Genomic DNA, 21,201 nt, shown 5'->3' on the forward strand with positions numbered 1-21,201 from the left:
ATAGAGACAGTAGATCTAGCTGGTCTGTCATAATATAATAGAGACAGTAGATCTAGCTGGTCTGTCATAATATAATAGAGACAGTAGATCTAGCTGGTCTGTCATAATATAATAGAGACAGTAGATCTAGCTGGTCTGTCATAATATAATAGAGACAGTAGATCTAGCTGGTCTGTCATAATATAATAGAGACAGTAGATCTAGCTGGTCTGTCATAATATAATAGAGACAGTAGATCTAGCTGGTCTGTCATAATATAATAGAGACAGTAGATCTAGCTGGTCTGTCATAATATAATAGAGACAGTAGATCTAGCTGGTCTGTCATAATATAATAGAGACAGTAGATCTAGCTGGTCTGTCATAATATAATAGAGACAGTAGATCTAGCTGGTCTGTCATAATATAATAGAGACAGTAGATCTAGCTGGTCTGTCATAATATAATAGAGACAGTAGATCTAGCTGGTCTGTCATAATATAATAGAGACAGTAGATCTAGCTGGTCTGTCATAATATAATAGAGACAGTAGATCTAGCTGGTCTGTCATAATATAATAGAGACAGTAGATCTAGCTGGTCTGTCATAATATAATAGAGACAGTAGATCTAGCTGGTCTGTCATAATATAATAGAGACAGTAGATCTAGCTGGTCTGTCATAATATAATAGAGACAGTAGATCTAGCTGGTCTGTCATAATATAATAGAGACAGTAGATCTAGCTGGTCTGTCATAATATAATAGAGACAGTAGATCTAGCTGGTCTGTCATAATATAATAGAGACAGTAGATCTAGCTGGTCTGTCATAATATAATAGAGACAGTAGATCTAGCTGGTCTGTCATAATATAATAGAGACAGTAGATCTAGCTGGTCTGTCATAATATAATAGAGACAGTAGATCTAGCTGGTCTGTCATAATATAATAGAGACAGTAGATCTAGCTGGTCTGTCATAATATAATAGAGACAGTAGATCTAGCTGGTCTGTCATAATATAATAGAGACAGTAGATCTAGCTGGTCTGTCATAATATAATAGAGACAGTAGATCTAGCTGGTCTGTCATAATATAATAGAGACAGTAGATCTAGCTGGTCTGTCATAATATAATAGAGACAGTAGATCTAGCTGGTCTGTCATAATATAATAGAGACAGTAGATCTAGCTGGTCTGTCATAATATAATAGAGACAGTAGATCTAGCTGGTCTGTCATAATATAATAGAGACAGTAGATCTAGCTGGTCTGTCATAATATAATAGAGACAGTAGATCTAGCTGGTCTGTCATAATATAATAGAGACAGTAGATCTAGCTGGTCTGTCATAATATAATAGAGACAGTAGATCTAGCTGGTCTGTCATAATATAATAGAGACAGTAGATCTAGCTGGTCTGTCATAATATAATAGAGACAGTAGATCTAGCTGGTCTGTCATAATATAATAGAGACAGTAGATCTAGCTGGTCTGTCATAATATAATAGAGACAGTAGATCTAGCTGGTCTGTCATAATATAATAGAGACAGTAGATCTAGCTGGTCTGTCATAATATAATAGAGACAGTAGATCTAGCTGGTCTGTCATAATATAATAGAGACAGTAGATCTAGCTGGTCTGTCATAATATAATAGAGACAGTAGATCTAGCTGGTCTGTCATAATATAATAGAGACAGTAGATCTAGCTGGTCTGTCATAATATAATAGAGACAGTAGATCTAGCTGGTCTGTCATAATATAATAGAGACAGTAGATCTAGCTGGTCTGTCATAATATAATAGAGACAGTAGATCTAGCTGGTCTGTCATAATATAATAGAGACAGTAGATCTAGCTGGTCTGTCATAATATAATAGAGACAGTAGATCTAGCTGGTCTGTCATAATATAATAGAGACAGTAGATCTAGCTGGTCTGTCATAATATAATAGAGACAGTAGATCTAGCTGGTCTGTCATAATATAATAGAGACAGTAGATCTAGCTGGTCTGTCATAATATAATAGAGACAGTAGATCTAGCTGGTCTGTCATAATATAATAGAGACAGTAGATCTAGCTGGTCTGTCATAATATAATAGAGACAGTAGATCTAGCTGGTCTGTCATAATATAATAGAGACAGTAGATCTAGCTGGTCTGTCATAATATAATAGAGACAGTAGATCTAGCTGGTCTGTCATAATATAATAGAGACAGTAGATCTAGCTGGTCTGTCATAATATAATAGAGACAGTAGATCTAGCTGGTCTGTCATAATATAATAGAGACAGTAGATCTAGCTGGTCTGTCATAATATAATAGAGACAGTAGATCTAGCTGGTCTGTCATAATATAATAGAGACAGTAGATCTAGCTGGTCTGTCATAATATAATAGAGACAGTAGATCTAGCTGGTCTGTCATAATATAATAGAGACAGTAGATCTAGCTGGTCTGTCATAATATAATAGAGACAGTAGATCTAGCTGGTCTGTCATAATATAATAGAGACAGTAGATCTAGCTGGTCTGTCATAATATAATAGAGACAGTAGATCTAGCTGGTCTGTCATAATATAATAGAGACAGTAGATCTAGCTGGTCTGTCATAATATAATAGAGACAGTAGATCTAGCTGGTCTGTCATAATATAATAGAGACAGTAGATCTAGCTGGTCTGTCATAATATAATAGAGACAGTAGATCTAGCTGGTCTGTCATAATATAATAGAGACAGTAGATCTAGCTGGTCTGTCATAATATAATAGAGACAGTAGATCTAGCTGGTCTGTCATAATATAATAGAGACAGTAGATCTAGCTGGTCTGTCATAATATAATAGAGACAGTAGATCTAGCTGGTCTGTCATAATATAATAGAGACAGTAGATCTAGCTGGTCTGTCATAATATAATAGAGACAGTAGATCTAGCTGGTCTGTCATAATATAATAGAGACAGTAGATCTAGCTGGTCTGTCATAATATAATAGAGACAGTAGATCTAGCTGGTCTGTCATAATATAATAGAGACAGTAGATCTAGCTGGTCTGTCATAATATAATAGAGACAGTAGATCTAGCTGGTCTGTCATAATATAATAGAGACAGTAGATCTAGCTGGTCTGTCATAATATAATAGAGACAGTAGATCTAGCTGGTCTGTCATAATATAATAGAGACAGTAGATCTAGCTGGTCTGTCATAATATAATAGAGACAGTAGATCTAGCTGGTCTGTCATAATATAATAGAGACAGTAGATCTAGCTGGTCTGTCATAATATAATAGAGACAGTAGATCTAGCTGGTCTGTCATAATATAATAGAGACAGTAGATCTAGCTGGTCTGTCATAATATAATAGAGACAGTAGATCTAGCTGGTCTGTCATAATATAATAGAGACAGTAGATCTAGCTGGTCTGTCATAATATAATAGAGACAGTAGATCTAGCTGGTCTGTCATAATATAATAGAGACAGTAGATCTAGCTGGTCTGTCATAATATAATAGAGACAGTAGATCTAGCTGGTCTGTCATAATATAATAGAGACAGTAGATCTAGCTGGTCTGTCATAATATAATAGAGACAGTAGATCTAGCTGGTCTGTCATAATATAATAGAGACAGTAGATCTAGCTGGTCTGTCATAATATAATAGAGACAGTAGATCTAGCTGGTCTGTCATAATATAATAGAGACAGTAGATCTAGCTGGTCTGTCATAATATAATAGAGACAGTAGATCTAGCTGGTCTGTCATAATATAATAGAGACAGTAGATCTAGCTGGTCTGTCATAATATAATAGAGACAGTAGATCTAGCTGGTCTGTCATAATATAATAGAGACAGTAGATCTAGCTGGTCTGTCATAATATAATAGAGACAGTAGATCTAGCTGGTCTGTCATAATATAATAGAGACAGTAGATCTAGCTGGTCTGTCATAATATAATAGAGACAGTAGATCTAGCTGGTCTGTCATAATATAATAGAGACAGTAGATCTAGCTGGTCTGTCATAATATAATAGAGACAGTAGATCTAGCTGGTCTGTCATAATATAATAGAGACAGTAGATCTAGCTGGTCTGTCATAATATAATAGAGACAGTAGATCTAGCTGGTCTGTCATAATATAATAGAGACAGTAGATCTAGCTGGTCTGTCATAATATAATAGAGACAGTAGATCTAGCTGGTCTGTCATAATATAATAGAGACAGTAGATCTAGCTGGTCTGTCATAATATAATAGAGACAGTAGATCTAGCTGGTCTGTCATAATATAATAGAGACAGTAGATCTAGCTGGTCTGTCATAATATAATAGAGACAGTAGATCTAGCTGGTCTGTCATAATATAATAGAGACAGTAGATCTAGCTGGTCTGTCATAATATAATAGAGACAGTAGATCTAGCTGGTCTGTCATAATATAATAGAGACAGTAGATCTAGCTGGTCTGTCATAATATAATAGAGACAGTAGATCTAGCTGGTCTGTCATAATATAATAGAGACAGTAGATCTAGCTGGTCTGTCATAATATAATAGAGACAGTAGATCTAGCTGGTCTGTCATAATATAATAGAGACAGTAGATCTAGCTGGTCTGTCATAATATAATAGAGACAGTAGATCTAGCTGGTCTGTCATAATATAATAGAGACAGTAGATCTAGCTGGTCTGTCATAATATAATAGAGACAGTAGATCTAGCTGGTCTGTCATAATATAATAGAGACAGTAGATCTAGCTGGTCTGTCATAATATAATAGAGACAGTAGATCTAGCTGGTCTGTCATAATATAATAGAGACAGTAGATCTAGCTGGTCTGTCATAATATAATAGAGACAGTAGATCTAGCTGGTCTGTCATAATATAATAGAGACAGTAGATCTAGCTGGTCTGTCATAATATAATAGAGACAGTAGATCTAGCTGGTCTGTCATAATATAATAGAGACAGTAGATCTAGCTGGTCTGTCATAATATAATAGAGACAGTAGATCTAGCTGGTCTGTCATAATATAATAGAGACAGTAGATCTAGCTGGTCTGTCATAATATAATAGAGACAGTAGATCTAGCTGGTCTGTCATAATATAATAGAGACAGTAGATCTAGCTGGTCTGTCATAATATAATAGAGACAGTAGATCTAGCTGGTCTGTCATAATATAATAGAGACAGTAGATCTAGCTGGTCTGTCATAATATAATAGAGACAGTAGATCTAGCTGGTCTGTCATAATATAATAGAGACAGTAGATCTAGCTGGTCTGTCATAATATAATAGAGACAGTAGATCTAGCTGGTCTGTCATAATATAATAGAGACAGTAGATCTAGCTGGTCTGTCATAATATAATAGAGACAGTAGATCTAGCTGGTCTGTCATAATATAATAGAGACAGTAGATCTAGCTGGTCTGTCATAATATAATAGAGACAGTAGATCTAGCTGGTCTGTCATAATATAATAGAGACAGTAGATCTAGCTGGTCTGTCATAATATAATAGAGACAGTAGATCTAGCTGGTCTGTCATAATATAATAGAGACAGTAGATCTAGCTGGTCTGTCATAATATAATAGAGACAGTAGATCTAGCTGGTCTGTCATAATATAATAGAGACAGTAGATCTAGCTGGTCTGTCATAATATAATAGAGACAGTAGATCTAGCTGGTCTGTCATAATATAATAGAGACAGTAGATCTAGCTGGTCTGTCATAATATAATAGAGACAGTAGATCTAGCTGGTCTGTCATAATATAATAGAGACAGTAGATCTAGCTGGTCTGTCATAATATAATAGAGACAGTAGATCTAGCTGGTCTGTCATAATATAATAGAGACAGTAGATCTAGCTGGTCTGTCATAATATAATAGAGACAGTAGATCTAGCTGGTCTGTCATAATATAATAGAGACAGTAGATCTAGCTGGTCTGTCATAATATAATAGAGACAGTAGATCTAGCTGGTCTGTCATAATATAATAGAGACAGTAGATCTAGCTGGTCTGTCATAATATAATAGAGACAGTAGATCTAGCTGGTCTGTCATAATATAATAGAGACAGTAGATCTAGCTGGTCTGTCATAATATAATAGAGACAGTAGATCTAGCTGGTCTGTCATAATATAATAGAGACAGTAGATCTAGCTGGTCTGTCATAATATAATAGAGACAGTAGATCTAGCTGGTCTGTCATAATATAATAGAGACAGTAGATCTAGCTGGTCTGTCATAATATAATAGAGACAGTAGATCTAGCTGGTCTGTCATAATATAATAGAGACAGTAGATCTAGCTGGTCTGTCATAATATAATAGAGACAGTAGATCTAGCTGGTCTGTCATAATATAATAGAGACAGTAGATCTAGCTGGTCTGTCATAATATAATAGAGACAGTAGATCTAGCTGGTCTGTCATAATATAATAGAGACAGTAGATCTAGCTGGTCTGTCATAATATAATAGAGACAGTAGATCTAGCTGGTCTGTCATAATATAATAGAGACAGTAGATCTAGCTGGTCTGTCATAATATAATAGAGACAGTAGATCTAGCTGGTCTGTCATAATATAATAGAGACAGTAGATCTAGCTGGTCTGTCATAATATAATAGAGACAGTAGATCTAGCTGGTCTGTCATAATATAATAGAGACAGTAGATCTAGCTGGTCTGTCATAATATAATAGAGACAGTAGATCTAGCTGGTCTGTCATAATATAATAGAGACAGTAGATCTAGCTGGTCTGTCATAATATAATAGAGACAGTAGATCTAGCTGGTCTGTCATAATATAATAGAGACAGTAGATCTAGCTGGTCTGTCATAATATAATAGAGACAGTAGATCTAGCTGGTCTGTCATAATATAATAGAGACAGTAGATCTAGCTGGTCTGTCATAATATAATAGAGACAGTAGATCTAGCTGGTCTGTCATAATATAATAGAGACAGTAGATCTAGCTGGTCTGTCATAATATAATAGAGACAGTAGATCTAGCTGGTCTGTCATAATATAATAGAGACAGTAGATCTAGCTGGTCTGTCATAATATAATAGAGACAGTAGATCTAGCTGGTCTGTCATAATATAATAGAGACAGTAGATCTAGCTGGTCTGTCATAATATAATAGAGACAGTAGATCTAGCTGGTCTGTCATAATATAATAGAGAGAGTAGATCTAGCTGGTCTGTCATAATATAATAGAGACAGTAGATCTAGCTGGTCTGTCATAATATAATAGAGACAGTAGATCTAGCTGGTCTGTCATAATATAATAGAGACAGTAGATCTAGCTGGTCTGTCATAATATAATAGAGACAGTAGATCTAGCTGGTCTGTCATAATATAATAGAGACAGTAGATCTAGCTGGTCTGTCATAATATAATAGAGACAGTAGATCTAGCTGGTCTGTCATAATATAATAGAGACAGTAGATAATAGAGACAGTAGATCCAGCTGGTCTGTCATAATATAATAGAGACAAGTAGATCTAGCTGGTCTGTCATAATATAATAGAGACAGTAGATCTAGCTGGTCTTTCATAATATAATAGAGACAGTAGATTCCAGCTGTCTGTCATAATATAATAGAGACAGTAGATTTACCTGGTTTGTCATGTATAATAGAGACAGTAGATCTAGCTGGTCTGTCATAATATAATAGAGAGAGTAGATCTAGCTGGTCTGTCATAATATAATAGAGACAGTAGATCTAGCTGGTCTGTCATAATAGAATAGAGACAGTAGATCTAGCTGGTCTGTCATATTATAATAGAGACAGTAGATCTAGCTGTCTGTCATAATATAATAGAGACAGTAGATCTAGCTCTCTGTCATAATATAATGAGACAGTATACAGGACATAAAAGGCTGCTTCCAACTGTTCTACCACAGATGCCGGGAGCTGACACTGTCGTGGTCCATGTGGGGTCAAATAACATCAGGAGGGCTAGCTCTGAACATTTGAAAATTGATTTTAAAGAACTGATTTTAGCACTAAAAGACTGATTTTAGCACCAAAAAATGGCCAATCATTTCAGGTCCAGTACCATCGTTGGGCCCAGGTGGTGGGAGATTCAGCAGACTGCACACCTGGCTAAAATGCTTCTGTAGCTCTGCTACATTATTACACCATGGGCAACATTTACTGGCAAACTATTCCTTTTTAGACACATTTTTTCAACTCATCATTTATCTACTGACCACTGCATTTAGGGGGATAGTTACTTACTGAAATGTACATTTCTTGCAAAAGTATTCACCCCCCATGGCATATTTCCTCTTTTGTTGCATTGTAACCTGGAAATGAAATAGATTTGAGGGGGGGGGGTGTATCATTTGATTTACACAACATGCCTACCACTTTCAAGGAAAAACTGGCTCCAGCTCCTTCAAGTTGGATGGTTCCGCTGGTGTACAGTAATCTTTAAGTCATACCACATATTCTCAGTTGGATTGAGGTCTGGGCTTTGACTAGGCTATTCCAATACATTTCAATTTGTCCCCTTTAATCACTTGAGTGTTGCTTTAGCAGTATGCTTAGGGTCATTGTCCTGCTAGAAGATAAACCTCTGTCCCAATCTCAAATCTCTGGAAGACTGAAACAGGTTTCCCTCAAGAATTTCCCTGTATTTAGCTTCATCCATCATTCCTTCAATTCTGACAAGTTTCCCAGTACCTGCCTTAGGTGTTGAGTTTGCACCAGACATAGCGTTTTCCTTGATGGCCAAAAAGCTCAACTTATTTTTTTTCTTTAAGCAACGTATTTTTTCTGGCCACTCTTCCAAAAAGCGTATGGCTTAAAGTGGTGCCATGAACAGATAATCTCTGCTGTGGAGTGTACGGCTTAAAGTGGTGCCATGAACAGATAATCTCTGCGTGGAGTGTACGGCTTAAAGTGGTGCCATGAACAGATAATCTCTGCTGTGGAGTGTACGGCTTAAAGTGGTGCCATGAACAGATAATCTCTGCTGTGGAGTGTATGGCTTAAAAGTGGTGCCATGAACAGATAATCTCTGCTGTGGAGTGTATGGCTTAAAGTGGTGCCATGAACAGATAATCTCTGCTGTGGAGTGTACGGCTTAAAGTGGTGCCATGAACAGATAATCTCTGCTGTGGAGTGTATGGCTTAAGTGGTGCCATGAACAGATCATCTCTGCTGTGGAGTGTATGGCTTAAAGTGGTGCCATGAACAGATAATCTCTGCTGTGGAGTGTACGGCTTAAAGTGGTGCCATGAACAGATATCTCTGCTGTGGAGTGTATGGCTTAAAGTGGTGCCATGAACAGATAATCTCTGCTGTGGAGTGTATGGCTTAAAGTGGTGCCATGAACAGATAATCTCTGCTGTGGAGTGTAACGGCTTAAAGTGGTGCCATGAACAGATAATCTCTGCTGTGGAGCGTATGGCTTAAAGTGGTGCCATGAACAGATAATCTCTGCTGTGGAGTGTATGGCTTAAAGTGGTGCCATGAACAGATAATCTCTGCTGTGGAGTGTACGGCTTAAAGTGGTGCCAGGTGAACAGATAATCTCTGCTGTGGAGTGTATGGCTTAAAGTGGTGCCATGAACAGATAATCTCTGCTGTGGAGTGTATGGCTTAAAGTGGTGCCATGAACAGATAATCTCTGCTGTGGAGTGTACGGCTTAAAGTGGTGCCATGAACAGATAATCTCTGCTGTGGAGCGTATGGCTTAAAGTGGTGCCATGAACAGATAATCTCTGCTGTGGAGTGTATGGCTTAAAGTGGTGCCATGAACAGATAATCTCTGCTGTGGAGTGTACGGCTTAAAGTGGTGCCATGAACAGATAATCTCTGCTGTGGAGTGTACGGCTTAAAGTGGTGCCATGAACAGATAATCTCTGCTGTGGAGTGTATGGCTTAAAGTGGTGCCATGAACAGATAATCTCTGCTGTGGAGTGTACGGCTTAAAGTGGTGCCATGAACAGATAATCTCTGCTGTGGAGTGTACGGCTTAAGTGGTGCCATGAACAGTAATCTCTGCTGTGGAGTGTATGGCTTAAAGTGGTGCCATGAACAGATAATCTCTGCTGTGGAGTGTACGGCTTAAAGTGGTGCCATGAACAGATAATCTCTGCTGTGGAGTAGTACGGCTTAAAGTGGCCATGAACAGATAATCTCTGCTGTGGAGTGTACGGCTTAAAGTGGTGCCATGAACGATATCTCTGCTGTGGAGTGTATGGCTTAAAGTGGTGCCATGAACAGATAATCTCTGCTGTGGAGTGTATGGTAAAGTGGTGCCATGAACAGATTAATCTCGGCTGTGGAGTGTACGGCTTAAAGTGGTGCCATGAACAGATAATCTCTGCTGTGGAGTGTATGGCTTAAAGTGGTGCCATGAACAGATAATCTCTGCTGTGGAGTGTATGGCTTAAAGTTGGTGCCATGAACAGATAATCTCTGCTGTGGAGTGTATGGCTTTAAAGTGGTGCCATGAACAGATAATCTCTGCTGTGGAGTGTATGGCTTAAAGTGGTGCCATGAACAGATAATCTCTGCTGTGGAGTGTACGGCTTAAAGTGGTGCCATGAAACAGATATCTCTGCTGTGGAGTGTAGCGGCTTAACTAAGTGGTGGCCATGAACAGATAATCTCTGCTGTGGAGTGTATGGCTTAAAGTGGTGCCATGAACAGATAATCTCTGCCTGTGGAGTGTATGGCTTAAAGTGGTGCCATGAACAGATAATCTCTGCTTGTGAGTGTACGGCTTAAAGTGGTGCCATGAACAGATATCTCTGCTGTGGAGTGTACGGCTTAAAGTGTGCCATGAACAGATAATCTCTGCTGTGGAGTGTAACGGCTTAAAGTCGGTGCCATGAACAGATAATCTCTGCTGTGGAGTGTACGGCTTAAAGTGGTGCCATGAACAGATCATCTCTGCTGTGGAGTGTACGGCTTAAAGTGGTGCCATGAACAGATAATCTCTGCTGTGGAGTGTACGGCTTAAAGTGGTGCCATGAACAGATAATCTCTGCTGTGGAGTGTTACGGCTTAAGTGGTGCCATGAACAGATAATCTCTGCTGTGGAGTGTACGGCTTAAAGTGGTGCCATGAACAGATAATCTCTGCTGTGGAGTGTACGGCTTAAAGTGGTGCCATGAACAGATAATCTCTGCTGTGGAGTGTATGGCTTAAAGTGGTGCCATTGAACAGATCATCTCTGCTGTGGAGTGTATGGCTTAAAGTGGTGCCATGAACAGATCATCTCTGCTGTGGAGGTTTACAGCTCCTTCAGGGTTATCTTTGGTCTCTTAATCCTCTCTGATTAATTGCCAACCTTGCCTGGGATGTTCCAGAATTTCAGATATTATTTTATAACCCACCCCTGATCTGTACTTTCTCCACAACTTTGTCCTTGACCTGTTTGGAGAGCTCCTTGGTCTTCATGGTGCTTGCTTGGTGGTGCTCTTGCCTAGTGGTGTTCCCAGCCTTTCAGAACAGGTGTGTAAATATACTGAGATCATGTGACAGATCATGTGATACTTAGATTGCACAGAGGTGGACTTTATTAACTAATGATGTGACTTCTGAAGGTAATTGGTGGCACCAGATCTTATTTAGGGGCTTCAAGGCAAAGGGGGTGATGCACGCACCATGTTTCCGTTTATTTTTTATTTTTAAATAATATTTTTTTTTTCATTTCACTTCACCAATTTGGACTATTTTGTGTCAGTTACATGAATCCAAATAAAAATCCATTTAAATTACAGGTTGTAATGCAACAAAATAGGAAAAACACCAAGGGGGATGAATACTTTTGCAAGGCACTGTAGTTAGCTCAGCGGCCAGGCAGTAACGTTAGCCACTAACTAATCATGGACTCATGTCCTATTCTTTGACACATTTGAGTTAACTTGCTCATATCAAGCAACAGACTGGACCGTTTGTGGAAAGTTCAAAATAACACGTTTTTTTAATGATTGTTATGTCCCGGCTCACAAATACACACAAATCTAAAGTAAAAGAAAGGAATACAAGCTTGGTTATGAACCAGAACGGCCTACACTGAGAACTAGAGGAGATGGCTGCCGGGAACTCTCAACCCATCTCGCCTGACTACTAACATCGAATCCCCGAGCTGACAAGGAAAAATATCTGTCGTTCTGCTCCTGAGCGAGCCAGTTAACCTACTGTTCTCTCTCTCTCTCTCTCTCTCTCTCTTTCATTCCACGCAGTTATGAAAACAGTGCAGCTTGGGGCATCTCTCTCGGCGGGAGCAGCATCAGAGCTCGAGTTTCACAGCGCGGACCAGGGAGACCGGAGAAACACGAGACAATAACAACAAAAAGTGCTTTCGTATTTGAGGGAAATCAAACAAACAGGGTTGTTTAAATAAATGGACGGTTTGATTTGGACAAAATATCCGACGTTCCCAAAAGGCCATGTAGCCACAACTATATTGCCTGTTACTCTCTGATACTGGGTTTAAACCCCTTATTAGACCATACACCGCTAATTTATGCCAGAACAGCTTAATCCTCACAGGCCTACCAGGTCACACAATAAAGTGGCCAAGGATTTAACATTTTAAATATATCAAATAAAAAAACTAAATAATAAAAATGGTGGAAGAACAATAGTAGGCTCTGCAAAGTAGTGTCATGTTTCATTTTGTATGTGTTACATAATAGTAGTCTACAAATATTATCAATAAGGAAATCATAAAATAAGCTAAATTAAATAATTGTTCGTAACGAATTATTGATCTATATTTATTTCAAGTGATGTCCATGATCTCACTTTAAATAAATATATAGATAGCTTAACTACTAAACAAACATATGGAATTATACAGATAAGGGTTAGGGATTAAGGGGTTAACCCTGTTAAAAACACTGAAATAGAAAAACAGGCATTAGAGACATTATTATTATTATTACTATTGAAATGGATTCATAAAAAAGACATGTCAAAAGAATAACCCTTATGATTGTATACTTTGAATTAATGTTCATTATTGATTGTCTCTTTAATTGATTGTTTTATTACATTTCGTCTAAAAAGCTGAAGATTATTTCAAGTGACATAAAAGGAAAAGCAACTTTTCTTTCCTTCGATTAAAAAAACAGACTTTCCTTCAGATCTGTCTGTGTGTCATGATTAGTTAGGAACTTTACTGGGGCATTATGAGGCAGAGGGGAAAATACCCTTCTTTGGTTTACTGGCTACATTATAAGGCTTCTGGCGCCCCCTACTGACAACATCAATGCACTGGTACCGACTGGTTTTCAATAGATCTGTTTCATCACGGCTCATTAAAGATCTAGATAACTTTTCTGTACTCTCTGGACTAAAACCTAATCATGATAAGTGTACAATATTACGTATTGGATTCTTAAAAAATAAAACTTTTAACATTACCCTACAGTTTACCTATAAAATGGGCTGATGGTGAAGTATACATACTTGGTATTCATATCACAAAATATATAACTGAGCTCTCCGCAATGAATTTCAAAAATAGACAAGATCCTGCAACCATGGAGAGGTAAATACCTGTCTATTTATGGAAAATTGCCCTGATTAACTCCTTCGTCATATCTCAGTTTACTCACTTACTTACAGCGCTGCCAACTCCTGATGATTCGTTTCTCAAATCATATGAGGAAAAAATATTTAGCTTTATCTGGGACTCTAAACTAGACAAAATAAAATGAGCCTATCTATATAATGAATGTGAATTGGGTGGGTTGAGGTTATTGAATATAAAAGCACTATAATGGTCCTCAAGTAGATTAATAAGAAAAGCTCATCCATTGTTTAAAAATGGCCTTTTTGCCTTTGTGCAGATTGCCATGTCTCATTTTCGATTAATTGAAAATGATACTTTTTTCAAAGTATCTCTCTTTTTCAAACAAGCATTACAGAGCTGGCTACAATTACAATTTCATCCCCCTGAAAAGATAGAACAAATATTACAACAAATATGATGGCTGAACTCAAATGTGCTGGTTGATAAAATACCTGTATTTATGGGAAAGATGTTTGAAAAGGGTGTTTTGTTCTTAAATGATATTGTAAATTGTAATGGTAGAGTTATGTCCTTCATGGAGTTATCAGAATAGGAATAAAAATAGCATAAATAGGAAAGTATACCAGTTTCATTTGAGGACCAGGATGTTGACAACTGTGCCATACAGATTGCAAAATAGTTGGGAAGAGATTTTTGATGTACCGATTCCATGGTATGGGGTGTATGAGTTGGTATATAAAACAATGCAAGATTCAAGACTTCCTGCTTTTCAGCTAAAATGATTATATAGAATTATTGCCACCAACAAAATGTTGAATATTTGGGGCATAAAATCATCTAAGCTCTGCAGATTTTGTTGAATCAATAGACCATATATTTTGGTATTGCCCTCAGATAGCCTGTTTCTGGTCTCAGGTTCAGGAATGGCTGAAAATGCATAGTATTGATCTAAAATTGACCCTAGAAAAAGTACTGTTAGGAGATCTGGAGAGACCGAGTCAGTCAATGACTAATATACTAATACTCTTAGTAAAAGTATTTATCTTCAACACGCAATCTGTAGATTCTATTCGATTAGATTCAAATTGTACGTTAAACATCATAGCCTAGTTGAAAGATATGTGTTGCGTAGAAACACGAAGTGGGTGATCAGCAGAGATAGATGGGAGGGGCTGAGGGTTGGTATGTGAAATTGGAGACAATTGGGAGTGGAAGTGCTGTGAGAGAGAGAATGATGGTAAAAAAAAAGTCCAAATAAAGCCTAATAAAAGTCCATTTGAATGACACTAAGTGGCAGTGTTCTTACAACTGAAGCCGGTTTGCCTGAGGTTGATGCCGCGCAGATGTTTGTACACATGCATATACACACACTCTCAATCAAATAAACACATACATGTAATAGTGCCAGACATGCACACAAACATATACAGTAGGCATTGCTGTTATGATTTCAGTTGTCCTTCATGTCCTTTGTTTTACATTTATCATTTTGTTTTATATATTTTCTTAAATTTGCATTTTTGTTTGCTGTTTTCTTCATTCTTTTCTTTTTTTCTCTTTAGTTCGTTCTCTTGTTTGTTTGTGCGTTGGGGGGTTCTTGGGGGAATGGAATTCATTTTATTTGTATTTTTTCCGGGGGGGGGAGGGGGTTCGAATGGTTGAGGGACAGCTATTGGGGAACTGTGGGGGGATCTTGGAGGGTTCGGGTTTCACAAGATCGTGATCATGAAAAAGGAAACTATGACATATATTTTATATCACTATCATGCACACGCACCCTCACACATAAGGATGGCTCTGTTGTGGAAAGACTGATTCATGTTTGATAGTGTCTTGATGCTGTATTGTTTGTCCTTCATGTTCTAATACTTTAATGTTACCCCTTCCTTGTGTTTTTTGTAATAAATAATAATAGAAATGAATAAATGATACCTGCACACACACACACCACAAAGCCCAGAGCAGCATCCCCCCCCCCCCCGCCCACACACACCACAAAGCCCAGAGCAGCATCCCCCCCCCCCCCCCCGCCCACACACACCACAAAGCCCAGAGCAGCATCCCCCCCCCCGCCCACACACACCACAAAGCCCAGAGCAGCATCCCCCCCCCCCCCGCCCACACACACCACAAAGCCCAGAGCAGCATTCCCCCCCCCACACACACACACCACAAAGCCCAGAGCAGCATTCCCCCCCCCCACACACACACACCACAAAGCCCAGAGCAGCATTCCCCCCCCCACACAAACACACCACAAAGCCCAGAGCAGCATTCCCCCCCCCACACACACACACCACAAAGCCCAGAGCAGCATCCCCCCCCCCCCCGCCCACACACACCACAAAGCCCAGAGCAGCATTCCCCCCCCCCACACACACACACCACAAAGCCAGAGCAGCATCCCCCCCCCCCCCGCCCACACACACCACAAAGCCCAGAGCAGCATTCCCCCCCCCCCACACACACACACCACAAGCCCAGAACAGCATCCCCCCCCCCCCCCGCCCACACACACCACAAAGCCCAGAGCAGCATTCCCCCCCCCCACACACACACACCACAAAGCCCAGAGCAGCATCCCCCCCCCCGCCCACAACACACCACAAAGCCCAGAGCAGCATTCCCCCCCCCCCGCCCACACACACCACAGAGCCCAGAGCAGCATTCCCCCCCCCCCACACACACACACCACAAAGCCCAGAGCAGCATCCCCCCCCCCGCCCACACACACCACAAAGCCCAGAGCAGCATTCCCCCCCCACACACACACACACCACAAAGCCCAGAGCAGCATCCCCCCCCCCCCGCCCACACACACCACAAAGCCCAGAGCAGCATTCCCCCCCCCCCACACACACACACCACAAAGCCCAGAGCAGCATCCCCCCCCCCCCGCCCACACACACCACAAAGCCCAGAGCAGCATTCCCCCCCCCCCACCCACACACACCACAAAGCCCAGAGCAGCATTCCCCCCCCCACACACACACACCACAAAGCCCAGAGCAGCATCCCCCCCCCCCCCCGCCCACACACACCACAAAGCCCAGAGCAGCATTCCCCCCCCCCCAACACACACACACCACAAAGCCCAGAACAGCATCCCCCCCCCCCCCGCCCACACACACCACAAAGCCCAGAGCAGCATTCCCCCCCCCCCACACACACACACCACAAAGCCCAGAGCAGCATCCCCCCCCCCCGCCCACACACACCACAAAGCCCAGAGCAGCATTCCCCCCCCCCCCGCCCACACACACCACAGAGCCCAGAGCAGCATTCCCTCCCCCCCCACACACACACACCACAAAGCCCAGAGCAGCATCCCCCCCCCCCCGCCCACACACACCACAAAGCCCAGAGCAGCATTCCCCCCCACACACACACACACCACAAAGCCCAGAGCAGCATCCCCCCCCCCGCCCACACACACCACAAAGCCCAGAGCAGCATTCCCCCCCCCCCCCACACACACACCACAAAGCCCAGAGCAGCATCCCCCCCCCCCGCCCACACACACCACAAGCCCAGAGCAGCATTCCCCCCCCCCACACACACACACCACAAAGCCCAGAGCAGCATTCCCCCCCCCCACACACACACACCACAAAGCCCAGAGCAGCATTCCCCCCCCCCACACAAACACACCACAAAGCCCAGAGCAGCATTCCCCCCCCCCCACACACACACACCACAAAGCCCAGAGCAGCATCCCCACCCCCCGCCCACACACACCACAAAGCCCAGAGCAGCATTCCCCCCCCACACACACACACCACAAAGCCCAGAGCAGCATTCCCCCCCCCCACACACACACACCACAAAGCCCAGAACAGCATCCCCCCCCCCCCGCCCACACACACCACAAAGCCCAGAGCAGCATTCCCCCCCCCCCACACACACACACCACAAAGCCCAGAACAGCATCCCCCCCCCCCCGCCCACACACACCACAAAGCCCAGAGCAGCATTCCCCCCCCCACACACACACACCACAAAGCCCAGAGCAGCATCCCCCCCCCCCCGCCCACACACACCACAAAGCCCAGAGCAGCATTCCCCCCCCCCCGCCCACACACACCACAGAGCCCAGAGCAGCATTCCCCCCATCCCACACACACACACCACAAAGCCCAGAGCAGCATCCCCCCCCCCCCGCCCACACACACCACAAAGCCCAGAGCAGCATTCCCCCCCCACACACACACACACCACAAAGCCCAGAGCAGCATCCCCCCCCCCCGCCCACACACACCACAAAGCCCAGAGCAGCATTCCCCCCCCCCCACACACACACACCACAAAGCCCAGAGCAGCATCCCCCCCCCCGCCCACACACACCACAAAGCCCAGAGCAGCATTCCCCCCCCCACACACACACACCACAAAGCCCAGAGCAGCATTCCCCCCCCCCCACACACACACACCACAAAGCCCAGAGCAGCATTCCCCCCCCCCACACAAACACACCACAAAGCCCAGAGCAGCATTCCCCCCCCCCACACACACACACCACAAAGCCCAGAGCAGCATCCCCACCCCCCGCCCACACACACCACAAAGCCCAGAGCAGCATTCCCCCCCCCACACACACACACCACAAAGCCCAGAGCAGCATTCCCCCCCCCCACACACACACACCACAAAGCCCAGAACAGCATCCCCCCCCCCCCCCGCCCACACACACCACAAAGCCCAGAGCAGCATCCCCCCCCCGCCCACACACACCACAAAGCCCAGAGCAGCATTCCCCCCCCCCCCGCCCACACACACCACAGAGCCCAGAGCAGCATTCCCCCCCCCCACACACACACACCACAAAGCCCAGAGCAGCATCCCCCCCCCGCCCACACACACGACAAAGCCCAGAGCAGCATTCCCCCCCCACACACACACACACCACAAGCCCAGAGCAGCACCCCCCCCCCCCCCGCCCACACACACCACAAAGCCCAGAGCAGCATTCCCCCCCCCCCCCGCCCACACACACCACAAAGCCCAGAGCAGCATTCCCCCCCCCCCGCCCACACACACCACAAAGCCCAGAGCAGCATCCCCCCCCCCACCCACACACACCACAAAGCCTAGAGCATCATTCCCCCCCCCCCCGCCCACACACACCACAAAGCCCAGAGCAGCATTCCCCCCCCCCCGCCCACACACACCACAAAGCCCAGAGCATCATTCCCCCCCCCCCCACACACACACCACAAAGCCCAGAGCAGCATTCCCCCCCCCCCCCCCGCCCACACACACCACAAAGCCCAGAGCATCATTCCCCCCCCCCACACACACACACCACAAAGCCCAGAGCAGCATTCCCCCCCCCCGCCCACACACACCACAAAGCCCAGAGCAGCATCCCCCCCCCCGCCCACACACACCACAAAGCCCAGAGCAGCATTCCCCCCCCCCCGCCCACACACACCACAAAGCCCAGAGCAGCATTCCCCCCCCACACACACACACACCACAAAGCCCAGAGCAGCATCCCCCCCCCCCCCGCCCACACACACCACAAAGCCCAGAGCAGCATTCCCCCCCCCCCCCACACACACACACCACAACGCCCAGAGCAGCACCCCCCCCCCCCCCCGCCCACACACACCACAAAGCCCAGAGCAGCATTCCCCCCCCCCCCCCGCCCACACACACCACAAAGCCCAGAGCAGCATTCCCCCCCCCCGCCCACACACACCACAAAGCCCAGAGCAGCATTCCCCCCCCCACCCACACACACCACAAAGCCTAGAGCATCATTCCCCCCCCCCCCCGCCCACACACACCACAAAGCCCAGAGCAGCATTCCCCCCCCCCGCCCACACACACCACAAAGCCCAGAGCATCATTCCCCCCCCCCACACACACACACCACAAAGCCCAGAGCAGCATTCCCCCCCCCCCCCCCGCCCACACACACCACAAAGCCCAGAGCATCATTCCCCCCCCCCCCACACACACACCACAAAGCCCAGAGCATCATTCCCCCCCCCCCACACACACACACCACAAAGCCCAGAGCAGCATTCCCCCCCCCCCCCCGCCCACACACACCACAAAGCCCAGAGCATCATTCCCCCCCCCCCACACACACACCACAACGCCCAGAACAGCACCCCCCCCCCCCCCCCCCACAAAGCCCAGAGCAGCATCCCCCCACACACACACCACAAAGCCCAGAGCAGCATCCCCCCCCCACACACCACAAAGCCCAGAGCAGCATCCCCCCCCCCCCCAAACACCACAAAGCCCAGAGCAGCATCCCCCCCCCACACACCACAAAGCCCAGAGCAGCATCCCCCCCCCACACACACCACAAAGCCCAGAGCACCAAGGTGGCATAGCAGTTCAGACGTCTTTTGTCCTCGTCTTGTCGTGTCCTGTATATATATATTTACAACTTTTTCACATACATTTTATTTTTATTTTCCATCAACTCATCTTCAAAACACTCTCCTGCAACCCGCCTAACCAATGTATATTTATAAAAAAGTATTATTTACCTCAGATCTGTAATCCTCCAAGAAGCTAGCCAGAAACTCCATGAAGCTAGCCTGAAACTAGCCAGAAGCTAATCCAGAAGCTAGTTCAGAAGCTAGTTAGCTCCTTTACTGGCAAATCGTTAGTATTCAGCTAACCACGGTTTGTGGTCATCAGCTATCCTTTAGCTCGAAAATCTATCGCCAGTTCTGTACGGCGCAGCGCGGCTCGGAACGGAACATACCGGACCAATTTTTCTCTCCATGTCCCTGGATTTCGACTGCTCTCTGGACATTCATACCCGGATCTCACAGCTAGCTAGCTGCTATCCGTGTGACTATCGGCCTTCGTCGATTCCGGAGCAAACATCAATTATTCCGGAGCTAGCAAGCTCCGTCAATCACTCCTGAGTTCCATCAATCACACCTGGGCTGCAGTCACCTATCCGGACCCGTTTTACTGCCTTCGCGGAGCCCCACCGGGCCTTCACAACTGGACTGCCGACGTTATCTACCCGAAGGAGTTATTCGGCTGGCTCCTCCGTCGCGACGTTACCTGAACGCCCATCTGCGGCCTGCTAACCGTTAGCTGTCTTACCGGCTGCTATCTGAATAGACAATCGGACAATTTTTTTTTATATATATATTTTTTTATTTTTTATTATTATTATTATGTTTTCTTCTTGGGCCTCTATAACTATATCTATTGTTTTTATTTTTGTTGTTGTTGTGTGATTTGGATTAATCCCCTCTACCACACGGAACCCCACTAATCTACTGACGGAACGCAAGAGGTAGCTAACAACAGACCTCCATCCTATGCTAGCTTGCTACCGATGCCCTGGCTAGCTGTCTAAATCACCAACCAAACTCTCCACTCACCGGACCCTTTTGATCACTCGACTAAGCACGCCTCTCCTTAATGTCAATATGTCTTGTCCATTTCTGTTCTGGTTAGTGTTTATTGGCTTATTTCACTGTAGAGCCTCTAGTCCTGCTCACTATACCTTATCCAACCTATTAGTTCCACCACCCACACATGCAATGACATCTCCTGGTTTCAACGATGTTTCTAGAGACAATATCTCTCTCTTCATCACTCAATACCTAGGTTTACCTCCACTGTATTCACATCCTACCATACATTTGTCTGTACATTATACCTTGATGCTATTTTATCGCCCCCAGAAACCTCCTTTTACTCTATGTTCCAGACGTTCTAGACGACCAATTCTCATAGCTTTTAG

This window comes from Oncorhynchus kisutch, linkage group LG12 (genome assembly GCF_002021735.2).
Source record: "Oncorhynchus kisutch isolate 150728-3 linkage group LG12, Okis_V2, whole genome shotgun sequence".
NCBI classification, from domain to species: Eukaryota; Metazoa; Chordata; class Actinopteri; order Salmoniformes; family Salmonidae; genus Oncorhynchus; species Oncorhynchus kisutch.